The following is a 25,779-nucleotide window of genomic DNA, read 5'->3' on the forward strand; positions in this document are numbered from 1 at the left end:
TGAAACATGGACTGGAAAATAAACCAATGTCTGAGCATAAAAAAGGTGAGTGTTTGTGAGGTCCAGTATGATATCTCAGTATTGGCTGAACACTGGCCCCACTCAGCCAGTCAGAGTGAGACAGGCTGGGACCCTTTTCTACAGTGCTGCAATGCTTGCACCTGGACAAACCTCTCCTTGAGCAACAAAATACAAAGAAATTATATGCGACTAAAAATAACTGTGTGCATACACAGTTGGGGCAAATTCTGGACCAAAAGATACAAAAAGACCAAAAAACCCAACTGCCACGTCTGAAGAACCGGGAGGAAAAACCAGGTGTTGGGAGCAAAAGCAGGGTACTGTGCATGCCCCCTGCACTCAACGCCACAAAGGGGTGGGCAGAACACCTAAGCCACCCCTCTGGCCCGGCCCCTGGACACACCCCTACCCTCACCCCGTATAAGGAACCAGCTCGTCCTCTCCTCAGGAAGTGAGCAAGGGAACCTGTTACTTGTTTTTGCTCCCTTCTGTGGTCACAGGGGCCCCAATAAAGCCTTGTCTGAATTTCTTGTCTGGCCTCTAGTCAATTCTATTGATTGGGGAAGGCCAAGAACCCTGGTCGGTATCAAGACCATTTTACATGAAACCTGTCAATGAACTTCATTCCAAATTTGGATTTTTAAAAACTATTTATCTATTTGTTTGTTTTGTTGCACTGGGTCTTAGTTGCGGCAGGCAGGCTCCTTAGTTGCAGCTCACCAGCTCCTTAGTTGCAGCACGTGGGCTCCTTAGTTGTGGCATGCATGTGGGATCTAGTTCCCTGACCAGGGATCGAACACTGGCCCCCTGCATTGGGAGCACAGAGTCTTATCCACTGCGCCAACAGGGAAGTCCCTAAATTTGGATTTAAGCAATTAATATAAAAAAAATCAAAGATTGGTCATCACTCACATTTTAAAAAAATTCAAATTAGGATTAACCAAGAATAGATTAGTCATTAAAAGCAGACCTACGGATACCCATCAGATTTTTAGCAATGTGGGTATTTAGATAACCTAAAATAACTAAATTTTAGTCCATAATACTTTTTTTGTAAAGTGACGAATGAGCCAGAAGTAAGTGTGTAAAGGAGTAGAGCAATACTTTTAACTTTTAAGCTCATGAGTTGAAGATTATTTCCTTTGGGGAAATAATTTTAATATTGATTAATTTTTAATTTAGGAAAGTAAAATAAAATTATTTGTGGAATGTAAGAATAATACATGCAAAAATGTAAAATCACTCTCATTTGGAAAATGGAAAGGAAAAGCCAGATGACCTTTAAGAGCTCTTTTGGCTCTAAAAACACAGATTTAGTGTTGGAGCAAATGGCTCAAGTTACAGAGAATGGTTGTCTCAATCCAGGGCCTAACTGAGCATATGCAAATGTTCATACTGCAGATTACAGGGTAACTGACAAGCACTTTATCTAAAAGACCCACAACAGTAACGCTTAAAAGAGTTAACATCTACAAAACATAATTCAAATGAGCGCACTTACAAATGTAATCCACTGCTGTGGATTTAAACAAAAAGGTGAGTTTTGAGGTGTGTTCAGATTGTGGTGAAGTAGGAATTAACAAAGAGTAAGGAGAACTTTTCAAAAATAGATGAATTTCGGTCTTAAAAATTAGAGCTAAAAAATGGAAGAAAAGTATGAGACCTACATGGGTTCTGATATCTTTGCCAGAAAAAAAATGCTAATTTATTTAGCTATCTTATTTCATTTCTTTAAACATCTTTATTGAAGTATAATTGCTTCACAATGGTGTGTTAGTTTCTGCTTTATAACAAAGTGAATCAGCTACACATACATTTCTTTAATAAATATTTGTTGAGAACCAACTATGTGTTAGGCACTGTGCTGAGAATACCGGGTTGAATAAGACAGAGAACAAGCCCTCATGGAGCATAGTCTAATGAGGGTGACCGACATTAAACCAATAATTATACCAATTAATGTATAATTATAAGTTGTGATGAGCACCATAAAGGAAAATTACAGGGGGTTAATGAGAGAATTTGCCAACGGACCTAATTTACATTGGGGCACCAAGGAAGGCTTCTTTAAGGAAATGACATTTCAGTTGTCCCCTGAAGGGCAATTGAAATAAAGAGGTGAAGACTAAGGGTAAGAGCATCTCAGGCAGAGAGAACAGCATGCATGGAGGCTGAGGGAGCAAGAAACTTACTTCCCATGTGAGAAGCCTAAAGAAGGTCACTGTGATTAGCTGAGAGAGGGAGAGTGGACCAAGAAGATGTTGGAGAGAAAGGCTCAGGTCTGACCACACTGGGCTTAGGGCACCCCTAGGATTGTGGATTTTACCTAAGATAGCTTAAATAGAAAGCACTCAAAGATTTATAAGCAGAGGAGGGACATGATTCTATTTACTCTGGAATTACGGGTAGAATGGGCAGGAGGAGGGCAAAGGTGGACACAGGAGAACAAGTCAGAAGGATGTTTCAGTAGACCAAGATAAGGGATAATGATCCAGTCATCTTCCAACTTTTCTCTCATGTCTCCCCCAAATTATTGGAAAAATGATGTGTCCTCTCACATATTTTTAAGATAACATTTACATTTTTCATCATGTTTAATAGTTACAAAGAATATGTTTCTGCTGTATTTTAATTATTGATAGTTTAAAATAGAATTGTTACATCTAATTTATTTTATTTTCTAATGTGAAAGTTACAATTTCATTTTATTTTGTTTATTTTTAAATTTTGTTATTTTTTCCAGTTTTATTGAGAAATAATTGACATCTGTCACTGTATGAGTTTAAGTTATATAGCATGATAGTTTGATTTACCTATACTGTGAAATGATTACCACAATAGATTCAGCTAACATCCATCTTCTCATATAGATACAATAAAAAAGCAAGAAAAAAGAAAAAAATTTCTCCTTGTGATGAGAACTCACAAGATGTACTCTCTTAACAGCTTTCCTGTATATCATACAGCAGTGTTACCTATAGTCATGATGTTGTATATAACATCCCTAGTACTTATTTATCTCATAACTGGAAATTTGTACCTTTTGACCACCTTTCTGCAATTTCCCTTCCCCTCCAAACTCCACTTCTGAAAATCACCTCTGAAATTCTGATCTATTTTTAATGAGTTTATTTATTTATTTTTTAGATTCCACATGTAAGTAATACCATATAGTATTTGTATTTCTCTGTCAGACTTATTTCACTGAGCATAATGCTGTCAATGTCCTTCCATTGTCACAAATGTCAGGATTTTCTTCTTTCTCAAGGGTGAATAACATATAAATACATACATACATACATACCACCACTTCTTTATTTATTCATCCATAGATGGACACTTAGGTTGTTTCCATGTCTTGGCTATTGTAAATAATGCTGCTATGAATATGGGGATGCAAATATCTTTCCAAGTTAGTGTTTTCATTTCCTTTGGATATATTTCCAGGAGGGGAATTGCTGGATCACATGGTGGTTTTATTTTTAATTTTTTGAGGAAAAAATGTTCTCTATAGTGACTGTTCCAATTTACAATCCCACCAACAGTGCACAGGGTTCCCTTTTCTCCACATCCACATCAGCATTTGTTATCTCTTGTCTTTTTGATGATGGACATCCTAACAGGCATGAGGTGATATGTCATTGTAGTTTTGATTTGCATTTCCCTAATGACTACTGATGTTGAGCATCTTTTCATGTTCTTGTTGGCCTTTCATATATCTTCTTTGGAGAGATTTCTATTCAGGTCCTTTGCCCATTTTTTAATTGGGTTAGTTGTTTTTTGCTATTGAGTTATATATTTTAGATATTAACCCCATGTCAGATATGGGGTTTGCAAATATTTTTTCCTATTCTATAGGTTGTCTTTTCACTTTGTTGATGGTACATCTCTATTTAAATGGGTTCAATGAGAATCTAAAAACTGTCATTATTTGATGCCCACCAATATCCATTTAAAAGTTCCAGGAAGTGGCTTTTCTTTAACAGTGGAAATTTTATATCATTCCTTTTCTTTTCCAGTTCCATTCCAAATTCCCCACAAACTTCTATCCTAATTTACTATATTATTATGCTTGAGATCTTTCACTGAGTCACCTATTATGTGTCTCTGTAACAAAAATATGCATGTAAATTATCAAAAGGCTATAAGTTCAATAAGGATTGAGTAATTACAATTATCACCAGTACACAATTGATCAAAACAACACAAATCCAATAGAGACTTTTTTCTTTTCTACTATAGGCATATATATACATATATTTCACATCTTTGTTGGAGTATAATTGCTTTACAATGTTGTGTTAGTTTCTGCTGTACAACAAAGTGAATCAGCTATATGTATACATATATCCCCATATCCTCTCCCTCTTGAGCCTCCCTCCCACCCCCCCATCCCACCCCTTTAGGTCATCACAAAGCATTGAGTTGATCTCCCTGTGCTATGCAGCAGCTTCCCACTAGCCATCTATTTTTACATTTGGTAGTGTATATATGTCAATGCTGCTCACTCACTTCGTCCCAGCTTCCCCATCCCCCGCCCCCCGCCCATGTCCTCAAGTCCGTTCTCTACATCTGCATCTTTATTCCTGCCCTGCCACTAGGTTCATCAGTACCATTTTTTTAGATTCCATATATATGCATTAGCATATGGTATTTGTTTTTCTCTTTCTGACTTGCTTCACTCTGTATGAGACTCTAGGTCCATCCACCTCACTACAAATAACTCAGTTTCATTCCTTTTTATGGCTGAGTAATATTCCATTGTACATATGTGCCACATCTTCTTTATCCATTCATCTATTGATGGACATTTAGGTTGCTTCCATGTCCTGGCTATTGTAAATAGTGCTGCAATGAATATTGTGGTACATGACTCTTTTTGAATTATGGTTTTCACAGGGTATATGCCCAGGAATGGGATTGCTGGGTAATATGGTAGTTCTATTTGTAGTTTTTTAAGGAACCTCCATACTGTTCCCCATAGTAGCTGTACCAGTTTACATTCCCACCAACAGTGTAAGAGGGTTCCCTTTTCTCCACACCTTCTCCAGCATTTATTGTTTGCAGATTTTCTTATCATGGTCATTCTGACGGGTGTGAGGTGACACCTCATTGTGGTTTTGAGTTGCATTTCTCTGATGATTAGTGATGTTGAGCATCCTTTCATGTGTTTGTTGGCAATCTGTATGTCTTCTTTGGAGAAATGTCTATTTAGGTCTTCTGCCCATTTTGGGATTGGGTCGTTTGTTTTTTTGATATTGAGCTGCATGAGCTGCTTGTATATTTTGGAGATTAATCCTTTGTCAGTTGTTTCGTTTGCAAATATATTCTCCCATTCTGAGGGTTGTCTTTTTGTCTTGTTTATAGTTTCCTTTGCTGTGCGAAACCTTTAAAGTTTCATTAGGTCCCATTTGTTTATTTTTGTTTTTATTTCCATTACTCTAGGAGGTGGGTCAAAAAGCATCTTGCTGTGATTTATGTCATAGAGTTTTCTGCCCGTGTTTTCCTCTAAGAGTTTGATAGTGTCTGGCCTTACATTTTGGTCTTTAATCCATTTTGAGTTTATTTCTGTGTATGGTGTTAGGAAGTGTCCTAATTTCATTCTTTTACATGTAGCTGTCCAGTTTTCCCAGCATCACTTATTGAAGAGGCTGTCTTTTCTCCATTGTATATTCTTACCTACTTTGTCAAAGATAAGGTGACATGTATGTGTGGGTTTATCTCTGGGCTTTCTATCCTGTACCATTGATCTATATTTCTGTTTTTGTGCCAGTACCATACTGTATTGATTACTGTAGCTTTGTAGTATAGTCTAAAGTCAGGGAGCCTGATTCCTCCAGCTCTGTTTTTCTTTCTCAAGATTGCTTTGGCTATTTGGGGTCTTTTGTGTTTCCAACCAAATTGTAAAATTTCTTGTTCTAGTTCTGTGAGAAATGCCATTGGTAATTTGATACGGATTGCATTGAATCTGTAGACTGCTTTGGGTAGTATAGTCATTTTCACAATGTTGATTCCTCCAATCCAAGAGCATGGTATATCTCTCCATCTGTTTGTACCATCTTTGATTTCTTTCATCAGTGTCTTATAGTTTTCTGCATACAGGTCTTTTGTCTCCTTAGGTAGGTTTATTCCTAGGTATTTTATTCTTTTTGTTGCAGTGGTGAATGGGAGTGTTTCCTTAATTTCTCTTTCTGATTTTTCATTGTTAGTGTATAGGAATGCAGGAGATTTCTGTGCATTAATTTTGTGTCCTGTTATTTTACCAAATTCATTGATGAGCTCTAGTAGTTTTCTGGTGGCATCTTTAAGATTTTCTATGTACAGTATCATGTCATCTGCAAACAGTGACCGTTTTACTTCTTCTTTTCCAATTTGGATTCCTTTTATTTCTTTCTCTTCTCTGATGGCTGTGGCTAAAACTTCCAAAACTATGTTGAATAATAGTGGTGAGAGTGGGCACCCTTGTCTTGTTCCTGATCTTACAGGAAATGCTTTCAGTTTTTCATCATTGAGAATGAGGTTGGCTGTGGGTTTGTCATATATGGCTTTTATTATGTTGAGGTAGGTTCTCTCTTTGCCCACCTTCTGGAGAGTTTTTATCATAAATAGGTGTTGAATTTTGTCAAAAGCTTTTTCTGCACCTATTGAGATTATCATATGGTTTTTATCATTCAGTTTGTTCATATGGTGTATCACATTGATTGATTCGTGTATATTGAAGAATCTTTGCATTCCTGGGATAAACCCCACTTGATCATGGTGAATGATCCTTTTAATGTGTTGTTGGATTCTGTTTGCTAGTATTTTGTTGAGGATTTTTGCATCTTTGTTCATCAGTGGTATTGGTCTGCAGTTTTCTTTCTTTGTGACATCTTTGTCTGGTTTTGGTATCAGGGTGATGGTGGCCTCGTAAAATGAGTTTAGGAGTGTTCCTCCCTCTGCTATATTTTGGAAGAGTTTGAGAAGGATAGGCATTAGCTCTTCTCTAAATGTTTGATAGAGTTCACCTGTGAAGCCATCTGGCCCCTTATGATTTCTTTCCTTCTGCTAACTTTGGGGTTTTTTTTGTTCTTCTTTCTATAATTGCTTTAGTTGTAAGGTTAGGTTGTTTGAGATTTTTCTTGTTTCTTGAGGTAGGATTGTATTACTATAAACTTCCCTCTTAGAAGAGCTTTTTCTGCATCCCATAGGTTTTGGGCCATTGTGTTTTCATTGTCATTTGTTTCTAGGTCCAATAGAGACTTTTATAAATAATTATTAAACAAGATAAAATTGTTTTGGAAATCAACTTTTAAGGAGATAAATGGGGTTCTTTTTTTTTTTTTTTAAAGCACTTCACATCTCCATGGATAAATATGATTTATATGAATTATTGATGGAATGAGACGGGTCAGCAACAATTCTGGTCCCTTTTTTCATTTTTGTCAATGAAAGGGGTGACACCATGTTCAGATAAATACAACAGGTAAGAATGAAAGGAGTTTTGTTGTCATAATTGTTTGAACCTCTGAGTTACATGCAAAAATCCAAATAGTAATCTATCATAAAATTATTTTTTTAACATATCAGATAACTATTCTATTAGATCTTCCTTCAATTTTTTTTGAAAGCAAAGAATTGAAAAAGATTGATTTAAACCGTAGAGGCCCTAATATTTGCAGGGCTGGGGCAAGACAACTGAAGAAGGCTCAATACTACATATTTCACTCTGTTGAAAATATACAGCTGATTCTCACTATTTGCAGTAGTTAAGTTCTACAAGGTCATCACAAACACTGACTTGGTGAATACTGAACCATTGCTCCTAGAGGAAATATAGGGTTAGATCCCTGTGAGCCTTTACTCACAACATTTTCATCAACTGATCAATACATAAAATTGTTTTAGTGCACTTCTGTTTAAAGATACGTTTTAATATATATTTTGATTCATTAACACTGAACTCACAGTCAAGAGCACCATAACCTATGCCTTGAACTAAGCTTTTCTAACACATCTATTTTTTCCATAAGGCACATGACAGCCTTCTTGCACTCAGAACACTAGACAGCACTTCAGCACGACATTTGGGGACCAATTCAAGCAACAAAATCACCACCAGAAAGCATAAAATTGAGAAAAACATGGCACTAAATATACCATGAAAGATTACTTGTTTACCATATGAGAGCTGAAATGAGAAGGCAGATAGTCTCCTTGTTCAACCTCAGCTGGGAATGTGCTCAAATTTTTCACCACTCTGGGCATGTCCATGAATGACCTCAAAAGCACCACAAGTATTGATTTGGGGGGTACAAATATATTTAAGTTAGTGAGAAAATTCCTATATATGAAATCCATGAATGAGGATTGACTGTAAATCAAGTTAATACATAGTTAAATAAAATATGTTCTATTGATATCTGTCAATTTATCTATCGATAGCTATATCTACTTTCATAATGACATGGAAGGCTAGATTTAAATTTAAAATTCTCAGACTCTTTGGAGTTCTATACAGGAGTGTGGCAGGAAAAGAGTCCATTCAGCTTGGCCAGTCTAAAAGAGAAGGGCACAAGCTTGGCCCTATGGACTCCCTGCTCCTTGGCGAGCAGTGCAGCGGAAGAGGGAGATCTAAAGATGGTGCTGATCACCTAGTCATTAGAATTGTTCATTTTCTCAATTTTTGAGAAGTATTCTCCCCAAAATATTACCAAGATTTTTTATCAAATTACTTAATTAGACCTTTTTTTCCCACTAATAGGCACCTTATTCAACTCAGTGTTCTCAGAAAGGATTAGGAAAATGGAAGTATATTTTTAAGTTTTAATACACATTTGCCAATACAATTTTAAAGACTCTTGCTATTTTCATGTCTTTCCATAATATTTTTTGTCAAACCATGTATCTGTGGATTTAGCTCATTGAATCCTAATGGAAATTCTGTTAGCTGAGTAATTAGCATTGCCAAATCAATTAGCTAAATCAGACTGACTTCTGATCATAAAATCTGACTTCGTCTTTCAATTCAAATAAATTCATTAATAAACATTACAGAAGCTATAGAAAGCACTGGGAAAGAAATTATGAATGCATTTTTAAAATGGATTAATAAAACCAGTCAAATCATGATAAATAATGTAGATATAATTTATTCATTTTAATAAGTTAAATAAGAATAAAACTATATACATTTCTCATTACTTAAATTGTAATGATGAAATGTAATATGTAGTTAAAATATAAATTGTATATGAAGGAAGGTGTGTGATTAAAAGCATGATATTTCCTTAGTATTGAAAGCTGGTCATCAGCTTTTGCTATAAAGTAAGAATCATAGACACTACTTCAGAAATAGCTCTGTTCATGTCGTATACATCAAGGTCAAAATAATCCCTGTATTTAATAAGAGAGAACAGCATATGAAGCTAAAAAATCTATTTAGTCCAACATCTAGGAAGTAATTTTTTATAGCAGATAAAAAATATTACATATATTATGAAATGAAGTAAGATGAAGATTGAATATAATTGGAATATATAGTTCATGATATAATTAAATGTTTTAACTTACTGTATAACAGGATGAATTTAAAAGAAATCACTTAATATTTCAGTCCTCTGGTTTCATGCAGTGTGTTTTAAAGAATCTGATGTTCTATAAAATATTCTAGTTACATTAAAAGAATGTGTCACTAACCAGTACTGCTTCACTCTTTCAAAGTGCTTTTATTTCCAGCTAATGAAATCTGATAGGAATGAGTATTACAAATAGCTGGAGAATATTGCTTACATTTTAACACATTAAAAAAAGTCCTATTTAGTAATGAATATTTTTTACCAATCCTCTCTGTTTTGCGTTCATTCGCCTCTCCGTTAAGAGTAAAGAATTCTTGGACACTGGTTGGGGTGTGGAAGACATGAGTCCATTAGGTAAGTCATCAATCCAATGTCCACATTGCTCAGTAATCTGATTCCAGGACGTCCCAACAGTTGCCATTTCTAGCACCACTCTTCATTCTTCACAGAAATAAAGATAGAGAAAAATAGGAATATGTATATAGATGCTTTTTAAAAAAAAAGAGCAAAAAATTTATTCTTGAAGCTGCATCCCAGAGATTCCACTCTCTGTGGAACGCTTGCACAGCTGTGAGGTCTGCTCGATCCAGAGAAAGTCCTCTGGGGGTTCCCTGGGGCCTGGGCCCTGAGGGACAGCCTGGTGAGGTAGCAGAAAATTGGCAGGGTGGATTCTGCCCCTGTGTCCCCCTTCAGGGGCCTCCCCTGCAATATGGAGACCCCACTGAGAATGCGAGTGAGGGGATATGGCTCTGCAATGCAGAAAGGACGGTCATCAGAGCCTCTGGCTCAGGCCCATCCTGCGGGCTTTGTGCTTTGCATCCCGGAGAGGGTTCAAGGCATGTTACAGTGGGGGCAGGTAGAGGTGAGGCTGCAGGAAAAGGCAGGTGTAAGCTCACACTACCGCCCCCCCCTCCACCTCAGGTCATGGTCTGCAAGCCTTCCATCTTCTCTGGGTTCCATCTCCTTTCTCCAGGAGTCTAGTCCCTACAGGGGCCTCCCATCTTTGAGCCTATGGAAGAGGAGCTGGGTGGCCCTAGCCCCCTGGGGATTAAGACCTCCCACCCCAGGCTCCCTAATTCCCCTGAGGTCTAGAACACCAGAGCTGGAAAAGGTCCTTATCCAGAAGGCTCACTGCACTGATGGGCCCAGGGGATGTGGGGGCTGGGTGGGTGATTTGTCCAAGGTTACTCAGAAGGTCAGTGGCAGGGCTCGGACTTAGACAAGGCCTCCTGGGCCCCAACGTGAGCCACATTCCCAGCACCTGAGTCCCCAAGGCCCCCAGCCCACAAGGCTGGTCAGGGAGCTACGGCAGGTGCTCCTCCTTGACAGGCACTTTTGGGGAGGAGGCGCCCAGGAGGCTGGCGGAGCAGGGGCGGCCCAGCTGGAGTGGGGGTGACATCATGGGTTGGCAGGGGTGACTGCTGCTGCTTCTTGTTCACTTGGCGCTCCTTTGCCCGCCGACTTTGGAACCAGAGCTTCCCTTGGCGTTCAGTAAGCCCCAGGTTGGCGGCCAGCTCTGATTTCCGCCGCATGGTGATGTAACGGCTGGGCTGTAGTGGAATTCCTTCTCCAGCTCCTGGCAGTGGCGGTCAGTGCAGACCACGCGGTATTTGTCTTTGGTCCAGGTCTTACCGCTGCCAACGCCGCCTCTGGCCGCCAGGCTGCACCGCATCCCCTCACAGGGTGTCCGGCTTTGCACTCTGGGTGAGGACGGTGTGCCTGGGCAGCCGAGGGGCAGCGCCAGGAGACCAGGGCCAGGCCCCGGGGGGCGCGGGCACCGCGCTGAAGTCCAGAGGGGGCCCGAATGCCAGCGGGGCCAGGCCGGCGGCTGGGGCTTATTCGTCCTTCGGCACAGAGAAGGGCATGCTCCACGTGAGTAGCCGGTAAAGTCGGGGTACTGAGGGGGCCCCGGGGGTGGTGGTGGGAGGCCATAGGCTTGCAGGCCCAGGCCGAGACTGGTGGCTCTGGCGGGGCCGGGGTACACGGGGGGGATCCTCGTCCAGCACATCGCCCGCGTACATGGTGTGCGCGCCCTGCCTCCGTGCCCATGCTGGGCCCTGGAGCCCACGAGCCACTGCGCACGTGAACTCCCGGCCCTTATACATGCTTTAATTAATCATTGAAAGAAGTGCTCCTTCCTTTAAATTTTTTTTTCTTTTTTTCTTTTTTTTTTTTTTTTTTTGCATTGGCTCTGCAATGTTCTCGAGAGTTTTTACACCTGGAAAGCACCACAGTGGGATTCCAGATGGGAGAGGGCTTGTCTTTTCTTGTAAAGTGGGTGAAGAAAGATTTCAAAAGAAAGGTTAGGAAAGGCAAATCTTCATGACGATTAGCAAAGGGTATGTATAAAGATCTGGATCTATAAATGGATTCCTTTAAAACCATCACTAGCCTCACACTCCTAAAAGTCTGTGCTTCTTCTGGGGGTTCTGGTTTGAAGACCATTTCTTTGTCTATAGGCAAAACAGTAGAGGTGGAGCAAAGTGACGGATAAAACATAGTTTGGGGATAGAATCCACAGAATTTGATAATAAATTGAATTAGCGTAGAGAGTAAGGGAGAGGGAAGTGTCAAGGAAGACTCCACAGTCCAGCTGCTATTTGTTGAGACAGAGAAGACAGGTGGAGAAGATAGCCTCATAGTTTTTTTGTTTATCTTATTTTGTTTTAGACAGTTTATTGACTGGTATTTTATTGAGTTATAACTCTCAACTTTTTGGCTAAGTTTATCAAATAGAAATGATTATTGGCACATAAGGTAACATTATTTCCAAAATGATTTTCCCTTTTAAAGTGGTATCTTTCCTCACCCTCGACACTCAAACTCTTAACAGCTTCTCAGACTCAAATTCATACTCAAATTTTATTGTGACATGCTGAATGATTATATATTCAAGCTTATTAATATAAAAAGTGGGAAGTTTATTCTTAAATTAAACACAGTTTTAGCTATAGTAGAATCCAGCAAAACTCTATATTACTTCTCTTCTGCGGCCCCTACCAAGAAATGTAAAGAAGGGACCCATGTGTCCTGTGTGCCTAGCTCAGTGCCTGGCACATAGTAAGTGCTCGATAAATTGTTGTTGAGTGAGTGACATATAGGACATTCACCTACTAAGACATTTAAAAAGAAACGAGGTATTTTTACATAGACACACAAACATACAATTATTTCTTAGAATTCCTATAGCTTGCCAACTAAAAATTGTTGCTCACCCTCTGGTTCTACAAGAATGGAGCAGTCGCTGACCTTCAACACCCCCTGAAAGGAGTTCAGGGCGGAGATCAGGAATGAGGCACTCTCTGCGCTGGGACAAACTGGCAGAAGAGGCCTTCAGATAGTTGGATATTTTCAGGAGATTTTATGAGCCCAATTTCTTGCATCTTCTCACATCTAGAAAAGCACTAAAATCATTAAGAGACATCTGCTCCTCGTGACTAGCAGCAACCTTCTCGTGACTAGCAGCAAGCCTCTGCCAAAATGTGTGCTTGACTGCAAGTATCCACCTTTAGCAAAATCACATATATATGCCCTCCCCGAGACCCCCATAATCTGCCAAGCAGTTTCTCAGAGCCATCTGAGAGACTGTGTCCTCGGCTACAGTCCTCATAAGGCCCCAAGTAAAACTTAAATCACAACTCTCAGTTTGTGCATTTCTTTCAGTCCACAAACTCTTAGATTCATATTATATTTCCATATATAACCTTTTACTCATAACTGAGACTTTTAAATGATAAGTTTATGCCCACAGGTTGTGAAAAGATTAAACATAAGTCGTTCCTTTCAAAGGTCCCCAGAGGCACTCTTTCTGCAAAGTCCCCGTTTTTCTTGTGCAAGTGGTAGCTATGTTAGACTGGGGTCTTTAACTTGTGCAAGATATCAGATCTGCCTTTGGTGCACATTTCTGTCCCCACCCCTCTTCCTGTACGGTCAGTGTCACGATACCCTTTGGGGCTTTGGCGACGCCCTACTGAAAGGGCCGGCCACCTCCTCGTCTGCGGGTTCAATTCGTGCTCTGGTCCCGCCCCATGCCCCCAGCATCCATTGCGCGGGCCTTGAAACCCCGCCCCCGGAAGTCGTTGGCCGAGCGGGCCTAGAGTTTGCAGGTTGGGGTTGAGGCCGCTCGGGCGGCTGCGGGCTTGGGGGGTGGTTACAGCAGGGAAGGGAATGGGCCGGGCGCAGTGTGGCCGTCCCTCCTCCGTCCCTCAGGGTCGTCCTCGCCTGGCGCTTTCCAGCGTGTGCAGGCCGAACCTTCGCCGCTGAGCCCTAAGACGGGCCCAGGTGGCCATCGGACCACAGCGCAGCAGGTAAGGGCCTCGGGGATCCCCCCCCTTACACGGGGACCCCCCCCCCCCTTACGCACCGGCGGGCGAGGGGCCGAGAGGGCCGCTGACCGTTGGTTTGCTGGGCTGCCTGGAAACGGAGGGCCTCGAAGTTCCGCAGCTCCGAGCCTCTGAATACCGCCTTCAGTATTCGCGCCGCAGGTAGTGGTTGAGCACCGCGCTGCCCAGGCACGAGTAGGACAGCTGTCCCTGCCCTCCAGCAGCTTGCCTTCCTGGCGCAGGGCTTGTTGGTGGCTCTTTGTCAGTGAGCTCTCTTCTATTCCCACCTCAATGAGAGTTTGGCGTTTTTTTCCCCAGTAAGTGAGTGATGAACTCCTTAGTTGACACCATTTATTGCATAAAATATACATAACACATATGTGTAGACACACGACACAAATATAGATGAGTAGATATGTGATCTTATGTAAGTAGCTGTTATCTTCGAAGAAGTTAATATATTGAATTACATTACTAACATACATAGATATTGAATTTGCATTCATGGGATAAACTCCACTAAGATATGTACATGTATATGTGTATGCATCACATATGCACATTGACACGTTGGATTTGATTAGCTAATAATTTATTTAGGATATTTGTGTTTATGTTCATAAGTATTATTGTCTATAATTTTTTTGGTGCAGTATACGGTACTCGTCTGGTTTGGGAATCATTGCTATTGTAGTTTCAAGAAAAGAGTTCAGTGGCTTTCCTTCTTTATTTCTGAAGAGTTTGTATATTATAAGGATTTTCTGTTCTTTGCATGTTTGATAAAACTCCCCTGTAAAACTCTTTTGGCCTGGTGTATTTTACTTTTTGGGGGTAAGTGAGAGCCTTCTGTGTACTGTTTCTTTTTTTTCCTTCATCGGCTTTCAGCAGTTTTATTGATCTTGATTGTTTTCTATTAATTTCTCCTCCTTTGAGCTTGTTCATTTTCTGGCTTCTTTATTGAATACTTTATTTTCAGTCTTTAAAATACTAAATGCATTTAATGCTCTTCTAAATTTTAATTTCTAAGTTCTAAGAACTGCTAAAGCTGCAACCACCAACTTTTTTTTTTTTATTGGACTATAATTGCTTTACAATGTTGTGTTAGTTTCTGCTGTACAATGAAGTGAATCAGCTATATGTATACCTTTATCTCCTCCCTCTTGGACCTCCCTCCCCACCCCATCCCACCCATCTAGGTCATCACAGAGAGCTGAGCTGAGCTCCCTGTGCTATACAGCACGTTTCCACTAGCTATCTGTTTTACACATGGTAGTGTATTTATGTCAAACCTAATCTCCCAATTCATCCCACCCTCCCCTTCCCTCCCACAGTGTCCACACATCCATTCTCTATGTCTGCATTTCTATTCCTGCCCTGCAGATAGGTTCATCTGTACCATTTTGCTAGATTCCACATATATGCGTTAATATACGATATTTGCTTTTCTCTTTCTGACTTACTTCACTCTGTATGACAACCTAAATGTCCATCGACAGATGAATGAATCTGGTTCATATATATAAATAGAATATTACTCAGCCATAAGAAGAAGTGAAATTGGGTCATTTGTAGAGATGTGGATGGACCTAGAGTGTGTTATACAGAGTGAAGTAAGTGCACTGACTTTGAATACGTGATATTTTAATTTTCGGATGGTTCTAACTGGAGAGTAATTTCCATTTTTAATCTATGGTTTATTTAGGAGTGCTATTTCAACTTTCCAAACAAGGCGGTTTTAAAAAATGTATTTTTATTGTTGACTTATTTATTTGCACTATATTACAAAATGTGGTCTGCATAATATTGTTTCTTTGAAATGTGTTGTCTTTGGTTACCTAGGATGTGGCCGATTTTTATAAATATTTTATGTGATTCGAAAAGAAAGTAAATTCCTTATTTATTATGTACAGGGCTCTCTATATATCTATTAGGTCAAGCCTATTCATTTTGAGGGTCAAATCTTGTGTATACATTCTACTTTATTTGTTCACTTGATCTATAAATCACTGAGATAGGTGTCTTAAAATATCTCACTATGACTGTTTTTGAGAAATGTCAAGTTTTCTGTAATTCTGTCAGGTTTTGCTTCGTATGTTTTGAGGCAATCTTAGGTACGTGAAAGTTACAAGTATTGTAGCTTTTTGATGGATTGTCCCCTCTATTATGTTGAGTCTCAATTTCTCCTTATTAATGCTTTTCCTTTAAACTCTATTTTGTCTGATAGAATATTGTTACACCAGTGTTCTTTTGATCACCATTGGCATGGTATAGTGTTTTCTGTTTCTTGTTTTTTTTTTTAATTGTGGTAAAATATGCATAACATAACATTTTTAAGTGTACATTTCAGTGGCATTAAGTACATTCACATTGTTGTGTTACCATTACCACAATCTGTCTCCACAACTTTCATCATCTGAAACTGAAATTCTGTGCTTATTAAACAATAACTCCTCATTACTGCCTCCCTCCAGCTCCTGATAACCACTATTCTACTCTGTATCCATGAATTTGACTATTCTAGGAACCTCATTCAAGTGGAATTATACAATATTTGTCCTTTGTGTTTGGGTTATTTTACCTAGCATGATATCTTCCAGGTTCATCCATGTTGTAGTATGTGTCAGAATATCATTTTTTAAGACTGAATAATATTCCATTGTATGTATATACCACATTTTCTTTAACCATTTCTCTGTGCATGGACATTTGAGTTGTTTTTACCTGTTGGCTTTTATGAATAATGCTGCTGTGACCATTGGTGTACAAATATCTGTTTGAATCACTGCTTTTGATTCTTTTGGTATATATACCTAGAAGTGGAATTGCTGGATCATGTGGTAATTCTCTGTTTAATTTCTTGAGGAATTGCTGTGACTCTTTTCCATAGCAACTGCACCATTTTCTATTCTCACCAGCATCCATTTCTTTATTTTTAACTTTTTGATATGGTTTTGTTTTATGGATGTATTTTGTAAGCAGCGTATATAGCTACATCATCTAGTTTGATTGTTCAATCTGTCTTTAAATAAATGGGATGAATCCACTTGTATGATTGTGATTACTGAAGAAACAGGCCAAATTTACTTCTCTTTTGTGTTTTCTGTATACCACACTTCCCTGTCTTCTGTTGGATTGATACAATTTTCTGTGTCATCTGTACCCCTCCTGTCTGTCTATCTATCAGTCAATCATTCTATGTATTATTTATTTTTCCACCTCTGTTTAGGCCCCATAGATTATGTTATTTTAGTGTGTACCCTTAATACATATTTGTCCATAAATTTTTCTGACTAAGTCAGTAATTTTTTTAGTATTTGTTTCTGTTGCCTGTAACAAGGATCTTATGTACAATACTCATTGAACTTTTTCCCACCCAATCCTGTTATTGTTTTAGTATTTTAATTTTAACTTTTAAAATGTAATTGTTCATTATGTTTACTGACATAATACATATTTAAAAAAAATTTTTTTTGTAATCTTTTCTAATACAGCATTATTTCTTTTAAAAGACCACTTTTATGATGGTTAAAGTTGTGGACCCTGGATTTGCACCCATGTCCACCATTTATTCCATACTTTGATTTCCCCATGTGGAGTGAGTATAATACCAGTTTACTCATGTAAAGTGGGTTTAAGACTAGTGCCTAACTCAGAGAGACTTTGTGAGGATTTAATAAGTGGATATATGTAACTATGTATTTGTTTCCTATTGTTACTGGAATTACCACAGATTTAGTGGTTCAAAGCAACACAAATTTTATTACCTTACAGTTCTGGAGGTCAGAAGTCTAAAATGTGTGTGCTGCGTTCCTTTTGGAGGCTCTCGGGGAGAATCCATTTCCCGACCTTTTTCACCTCCCAGAGGTTGCCTTCATTCCTTGGCTTGTAGTCCTTTCTCTTATCTTTAAAGCCAGCAGCATTGCATCTTCTCTCCTCTGACCCCGGCTTCCATCCTCACGTCTTCTTTCTCTGACTTTGATCCTCCTGTCACCCTCTTAGGTGGATCCTTCTGATTATGTTGGGCCCACTGGGTAATCCAGGATAATCTCCCCATTTTGAGATTTTAATTTAATCACATTTGCAAAGTCCCTCTTACCATGTAAGGTAACATATTCACAGGTTCTGGGGGTTAGGATGTGGACATCTTTGGGGAGGCCATTGTTTAGTCTACCACCCTGTATAAGTCTACACTATTATTAGTATTATTTCATACCTCATCTCTGTGTCACTTTTCTTTGTACTGAAGTACATCCTTAATTGTTCTATTATTGAGGATCTGTGGATGATAATCTCAATCTTTTTATATGTTGAACAATACTTTAAACTTCTTGAGGGGCAGTTTTTTTTTTCTCAGCATTTTTAAGATATTCATCTATTGTCTTCTGGCAACTTTTCTAACAAACCAGTAAACTGATAAACTTGTGGCCTCTTTTTTGACAGAATGGGTAGGACTTTCATATGCACCAGATTGTATTGTACTGTACTGTATTGATGACACCCTGTCATCATTGATCCTTGCATGGGCCTTTTAAAACTAATAAATTATATGTTCAAATTATAAAACAAACACCTGCAAATTCACCATGTAAGACAAGAATTAGGATATTAGCAACTTTTGTCTACAAATATCTCCCTTATTTTATCTCCTTGCCTCCTATACCTCCTCATGAATTTTGTGTTTATTATTGTCAGCCGGAAGGACCACAAACTATCAAGAGGCAAAAAGGCAGTTTATTTGGGAGTCTTAGAATTGCAATTGGGGGATCACAGACTTGGAGGAAGCCAGAAGAGTGTCCCACTGGAGGAAAATGGGTAGGGATTTTTATGGGAAAAAAGGGGAAGTTCTTGCATGTTTAAACAAATTGTTTACCAACAATTTGAATTGGAAGACCCATCTGTTCTATATATATGATTGGGTTATTGAGCACATCTCATCTGTTACTAGGGAAAGGTATGTTTTCTTTAGTTCAGAAGAAGTCCAGTTCTCAGCATTATTTTGGCAACTCAGCAACTGTTCAGCAGTTTTATTTTAGAGTGTTCAGCAAGAGTTCAGCAAGGGCAGCGAACATGGAGGTCCTCAGGTCTCCATCATTCCTGATTTAGTTCCTTTCAAATTATCTTGCAGTATTAAAAAAATTTTTAAATCACGCATATGTATGTCTACACAGTATATTGTTAAGCTTAATTGTTTTTGAAGTTTACAAAAAAGAATAATATTCTGAATGAGTTTTCTAATAATTCCCCTCAATGATATTTTACCAAGATTAATCTTGTATATTCAGTGTAGTATAAAATTTCATTGTATTACTAGATCATAATTTGTTTACTCTCTTAGTGATGGGCTTTTAGTGTTGTTTCCAGCTTTTAGATATTATGCACAAGGCTACTGTGGAAGGTCTTATGCGTGTCTCTTCTGTTGCACATGTGGAAAAGTTTTTTTGTGTATGTAGGTATATCCGAATGTAGTTGCTTATTTATAGGGTACGCTAATGTTCAGTTTTTAAAGAAGACGGCAAACTTTTCTGGAGTGGTTATACACTCCTACCAGCAATAAAAGAGATATTACTGATGTACCTCCTCTCTGCTTGATGCTGTCAGACTTCTTATCTTTTGCCAGTTGAATTACAGAATGGTTAACTTGTGATCTTAATTTGCATGATTCTGATTAGTAATGATATTGAACATCTCTTCTTATGTTTATTTCTTCCTCTGTGAAATGCCTGTACATGTCATTTGCCTATCTGTGTAATTGTTTTAGTCCTTTTTTAGTGGATTTACTCTTTGGAGTTATTTTTATTTTTTTACTTTTTGCATTTGTAGTCAACTGTAATCAGACAGGTGGTGAACAATTTAAAATCCCACGTTCCTTTAGCTGACTCTTTATAAGTAGAGGCTGGCAGCAAACACAATATCTCTCTTGATTTTGGTGATTCCTTCTACAAAGTTATTTTCCAGCTCAGTGTTTCCAATGGCTTTTGCTGCTTGACACGTTTGTCAAAGGAGTTCTTCCAGGTGCCTCATACAATGAATTATGCTGCCTTCAAAGACATCCGTCATTTTGCAGATATGGACAAATGTAGTTCCAGCTGCTCAGGTATATACTACATCCATTAATTGAGGTTTAAATGAGCTTAGGTAAGTCTCCTCATCAATTTCCAATTTGGCTTCTGCTGAAACTTTTGCAATTCTTTTAGCACATTCCTGCATTTGACAAAGTGGTCCTGCTAACTGCTCTATTAATTTGGGCATATCCCTAGAATTCTCTTGAAACACAAAGCAGCTTAGGTTGCCTGTTCTGCAGATACGTCATTGAAAAGGCCATTAAACATCATCTCAGTTAGAAGGAGCTCATCAGCACTGCTTATTTCACAAGCCACTCATCCTTTCATCTCTGTGACATCAGAAGATGTACATAGCAAATCCCAACCTCCTTAAAACACGTTTGCGACATTTGAATTCATCGATTTGTAGGACAGTTCTTGCTTTCTTTAGTTCTCACTTTGCAGATTTGAAGTCTATTGCAATCTGTGCTTTTTTTTCATGAAGTGTATACATAGTTTCCGAATTTGGATCATTGTGAAGTGGATGAGCATGCATTCTACGCTCAAAAGCCTCTACTTTCTGGATGACTTTTTTTCAGTCCTTGATCTTGAATGCCCATGTCATCAATAGAATCTAATAAGGGAACACTATCAGGAAAACGTTTCTGAACTTCCAGTATTGATTTTAAAACACTGTCTGTTGTCCAATGGTCGAAGGTCTTTAGGAATGTAAAGCCTAACACTGCTGATAGCAGACAGGAGATGCACCAAAACTGGAACAACCTGCATCTCTCCTTTCACATCAGGTTTAGCTGGTTTTGCAGTCTCAGTAGCTGAATTTTTCAAGCTCTCTTTGCTACAGTGCAGAAGTACTTCTACTACATATAAAGGATCCAGTTCACCAGAATTAGGCTTAGCATTTGATTTTTTTGAGAAATTCACTACTACACTCCAGCCAAAATCATCTCCTTCATTCTTTACCTTTACCAAACGACCTGGTCATAGAAATGGTAAACAGTATTTTGGTTTGTGAATATATTCTTCAGTTTACCCAATTTGGCAAGCTGTTGTCTAATCTTGTAATAGATGACTACACTTTCTTCATCTGGTATTACTGTTTTATTCTAGTGTTCTTCTGAGTTCTTTACCTTCTCTACTACTTCTGGAATTGCTCTATAGTGCTGAAACTGGTAGAAGGATTTTTCCAACATGTATTCAGGATTAATTTCTTCTACTCATAGTAAGTTCAAAACCATGTTGTAGGTCAAACGGAAAGCACTATTTATAGGATCAGCTGAGCCCTTAAGTAGTTGTTTTCCAATCATCTACCATAAGAATTACAATTCCTCTATCATCCATTACCCTCCTTCCAGCACAACCAGACATCTGAATGTATTCACCAGAGGAAATCCATCAGAAATCCTTCCGATCAAATTTTTGGGCATTCATAAATAAAACAGTTCTTGCTGGCATGTTAATATCCATAGCAAAAGTTTCAGTGGCAAAAAAGGCCTTTATCAATCCTTCGGAAAAGAGAATTTCTATAGTTTCTTTCAAAATAGGAAGTAAACCACCATGGTGAATACCAATCTCTCACTTCAAGAGAGGAAGTACATGTTCAACCTGAGGGAGCTTTTTATCTTCATCTGACAAGCAGTCAGTTGCATTACTGAATACTTCTTCACCCACCTTCTTTTCTTCATCTGGGTGGAAATCTAATTTGGTCATTTGAAGTGCATACGGTTCATAATCTTTCTTACTAAAACTGTAAATAATTACAGGTTGAAAATTTCTTTCCATAATCATCTTCACAATTGTGAATACATTTGATGGTCCTTTTGTTCCTGTTTTTCGCCCCTTCTGATCTCCTTTTGCCAAATCACCAGCATCTCGAAGTACTTGCATCATCTTCTGTGAAGTCACCATTTTCATCAACTACAAGGTGCAGACCATCTCCCCCTGCTGGAAAAATGTGGTGCTGTAATGGAGTAGGCAGATAATCTGTGTAAATTACATGTCCAGGCTGTTTATGTAAGTGGCAAATCCACTCAGCAAACTGTCGGGCATTTGGAATAGTAGCCGAAAAAAAGACATAGTGAACATCATCAGGAAGCAAAATAATAGTTTCTTCCCATATGACACCACATTCTGAATCTCTTATGTAATGAATTTCATCAAATATGACCCAAGCAACTTCTCGCATAACTTCAGAACCTCTGTACAGCAAACATCTCAAAATCTCTGTGGTCACAGCAAGACAAGATGCCGTAGGATTAATAGTAACACCTCCAGTCATCAGACCAACATCTTGAAATTCTTCATACATTTCACTGTATTTCTTACTCAGGGCCTTAATTGGGCTAGTAAATATTACACGCTGTTTCTCCCTTAAGGCCAATGCAATGGCATATTCAGCGCCTACAGTTTTTCCTGCTGATGCATGTGCAGATATTAAAACAGACTGATTATTATCAACACACTGAATGGCTTCTCTTTGAAAAGCATCAAGAATGGATGGGTATTCCTTTACAGATTTAACAACTCGAGGTTTAAGTGGTAGATAATCTTCATCTGCAGGAAGTGCAACCTCATGTGTACACCCTTCTACAGTTTCAACTGATTGTACCTTGACTCTTGGCATCAAGTCTGACAAACTTAAGTCTTCAGTTATTGACTCTTCTACCCTGGGCTTCTTTCCGAAAATGGGTTCATCTGTGCCCTCGAAGTCTGCATCTCTCTTTTTTTTCCAATATTAGTTGACTCATTGTACTTTACCATCAAAACGTTTTCCAGCCTTTTCCGCAGCCCCTGGCAGCCCCTTCCATTTCCCCTTCTCCCTTTCCTTGTCTTTTTTGGCTGCTGGCGCAGTGGTCGAGTCGTCCCCAAACACGCTGAAGAGCTCATCCCGGAAACCGTCCTCCATCCTTCGGAGTTGCGAGACCAAATCTCCCTCCCACCCACGATGCTCCACGACCGCACTGACAGTGCCGCCAAGTGAAGCCTCAACAGGGACCTGTGGGAGACAAAATTTTTGGAGTCACACAGCCGCTGAGACTTCTTCCCTGCCTCCTTTTCCTCCTCCGACCTTTCTTTTACCTTCCCAATCACTGGCGGGTGAGCAGCTCCTTGGCTGAAGACAGAGTGCAGCGAGGGTTCCCAGCAGGCAGCTGGAGTTCTTTTTAGGTTCTTGAGACTAATCCTTTGTGATATGTATGTTAGATGTCACTTCAGTTATCTATTGCTGTTTAACAAACCACTCTAAAATTCAGTGGCTTAAATCAAGAATGATTTATTATTTCTCTAGGCTCTAGGCTGAGCTGGGTGTTTTTGCTGCTTCATGTGGCCCTGGGTCACTCATTTGACTACATTTATTTGATGGCTGGGCTCGGCTGGAAGGTTCAAAATGTCTTCACTCATGTCTGGCGCTTCAGAGCTTTTCCACGTGGCTGACTTGGAGCATGGTTGTCTCAGCAGGGTAGTTGGATTTCTTACACAGTTGTTGGCTTCAAGGGGGAAAGTGGAAGCTGGCAGGGCTCTGTCGATGTAAAAAAATGTACAATGTGACAGTTGCGAGTTAAATTTTATTTGGGGCAAAATGAAGACTATAGCCAGGGAGGTAGCATTTCAGATAGCTCTGAGGAACTGTTCCAGAGAAGCAGGGGGGAAGGTCAGTATACATGTGATTTTGGTGAGGGGGGAGTATATGCAATCAAGCACATATTTTTTTGCAGAAGATTTCTGCTAGTCACGAGGTGCAGACGTCACCATGAAGGAGTTTAGTGCTTTTCTAGATATGAGGAGATGCAAGAATTGGGCTCCTAAAATCAGCTCCTGAAAATATCTATGTGAAGACCTGCTCTGCCAGTTTTTCTCAGAGCACAGAGTGCCTCATTCCTGATCTCCACCCTGAATCCCTTTCAGGGGGTGTTGAAGGTCAGCAGCTGCAGTGGCACCTGATTTAATCCTTGTAGAGGTAGATGGCAAGTGCCCATGGCAAGTGCCAATTTGTAGTTGACAGCTCTTAAGGGCTGGGCTTGGAACTGGCATAAAGTTATTTTGACAGCATTCTGTTGGTCAAAAGAAGTCACTAAGATCAACTCAGATTCAAGAGGAGGAGAAATAGACTCCATTTTGTGATGAGTAGAGAGGCATGCATGTACAAGGAGGGAAGGAATTAATGGTGGTTATCTTTGGAGACTATGTACCACATATATTTTTCAGATATCTCGCAGTATACAGCTTGTCTTCATTAAATGTGAGGTTTTAGCAAAAAAATATTTTAATGCAATTCAGTTTATAGACTTTTATATTGTGCTCTTGTTTATAAATCTTTCCTTACCCCCAAACCAGAAAAATACTCGAATATATTTTAAAGTTTTAATTTTGACATTTAAGTACTTAATTACACTGGAGTTAAAATTTTTTTTGTTTTGTTTGTATATTTGGTGTGAATCAGGAAATATTCAATTTCATTTTATTCCCATGTGATCTTCTCTTTTTCTAGATCAGTTTTTCCCACTGATTTGACATGTTGTCTTTTGTAATTTTCATGTTTCTAGTTGTGGTCTTTGTCACTTAGAGAAGTCTCTTTAATGTTTCTTGTAAAGCTGGTTTGGTAGTGGTGAACTCTTTTAGCTTTTGCTTGTATGTAAAACTTATGATCTGTCCATCAAATCTGAATGAAAGCCTTACCAAGTAGATTATTCCTGTTTTTCCCTTTTATCACTTTAATTATATCATGCCACTACCTTCTGGCCTGCAGAGTTTCTGCTGAAAGTTAGCTGATAGCCTTGTAGCCTTGTATGTAACGTGTTGCTTTTCCCTTGCTGCTTTTAATAGTCTCTTTATCTTTAATTTTTACTATTTTTATTACATGTGTCTTGATGTGGTCCTATTTGTGTTCATCCTGTTTGGGACTCTCTCTGCTTTCTGGACCTGGATATCTGTTTCCTTTCCCAAGTTAGGGAAATTTTCAGCTATTATGTCTTCAAATATGTTCTCTGTCTTTTTCTCTCTTCTCCTTCTGGGACCTCTGCAATGTGAATGTTAGTATGCTTGAAGTTGTCCCAGAGGTCTCTTAAACTGTCCTCTTTTCTTTCTTTTTCTGTTCCTTTTCAGTTATTTCCACTGCTCTGTCTTTCAGCTCACTGATCTGTTCCTCTGTATCATTTAGTCTACTGTTGATTCTTTTTAGTGTATTTTTCATTTCAGTTATTGTATTATTCATCTCTGTTTGGTCCTTCTTTATATTTTACAACTCTTTTTTAAAAACTTCTAACTTCTCACTCTGCTCATCCAAAATCCTCCTGAGTTCTTTGATCATCTTTACGATCACTATCCTGAACTCTTTCTCGAGTAGATTGCCTATCTCCACTTCATTTAGTTCTTCTTCTGGGGTTTTATCTTGTTCCTTTGTTTGGAACATGTTTCTCTGTTTCCTCATTTTGCCTAACTTGCTGCTCTTATTTTCACGTGTTTGGTAGGTTTGTTACATTTCCTGACTTTGGAGAAGTGGCCTTTTGTAGGAGATGTCCTGTGTATCCCAGCAGAGCCTGGCCCTAGTCACCAGAGCTGTATTGTCTAGGGGTGCCCCCTGTGTGGGCGGCATGAATCCCTATGTTGTGATGAGCTGACTACTGTGGGTGGTCTAGTAGGCGTGGCTGGCCGCTGGCCTGGCTGGTTGCCAGGCAGTCCCTGCCTTGTGTAGAGGTTGCTGCCCACTGGTTGGTGGGTTGGGGTCACAAGGTGGCTGGCTGTAGAGTCCTGGGGGACTTGAAGCTGGTGTCAGCCTGATGGTAGGTGGGACTGGATCCTGGGGCTGCTGGCTGAAGGGCCCAA

General features: G+C 39.2%; 1 protein-coding gene and 2 pseudogenes across 4 annotated transcripts in view; 1 reads left to right on the forward strand and 2 right to left on the reverse strand.

Moving 5' to 3' along the window:
* Positions 1-10,072: 10,072 nt before the first annotated feature.
* LOC309609040 (homeobox protein CDX-1 pseudogene) lies at positions 10,073-11,683 on the reverse strand (annotated as a pseudogene). The gene has a single exon. The product of its transcript is annotated as a homeobox protein CDX-1 pseudogene (transcript).
* A 2,063-nt stretch (positions 11,684-13,746) lies between these two features.
* The window catches only part of DNAH14 (dynein axonemal heavy chain 14), a 53,294-nt gene continuing 41,261 nt past the window's right edge, over positions 13,747-25,779 (forward strand). The window contains exon 1 of one of the 2 annotated variants that reach the window (XR_014233217.1): positions 13,747-13,885. The gene's annotated coding sequence lies outside the window, so the exon portion shown is untranslated. The remainder of the gene's footprint in view (positions 13,886-25,779) is intronic. The other variant, XR_014233218.1, reaches the window with a different exon arrangement.
* On the reverse strand, positions 19,008-25,648 carry LOC309608962 (exosome RNA helicase MTR4 pseudogene; annotated as a pseudogene). The gene has a single exon. The product of its transcript is annotated as an exosome RNA helicase MTR4 pseudogene (transcript).

The sequence above is a fragment of the Balaenoptera borealis genome (assembly GCF_965194805.1).
Source record: "Balaenoptera borealis genome assembly, chromosome: 1".
Classification (NCBI taxonomy): Eukaryota; Metazoa; Chordata; class Mammalia; order Artiodactyla; family Balaenopteridae; genus Balaenoptera; species Balaenoptera borealis.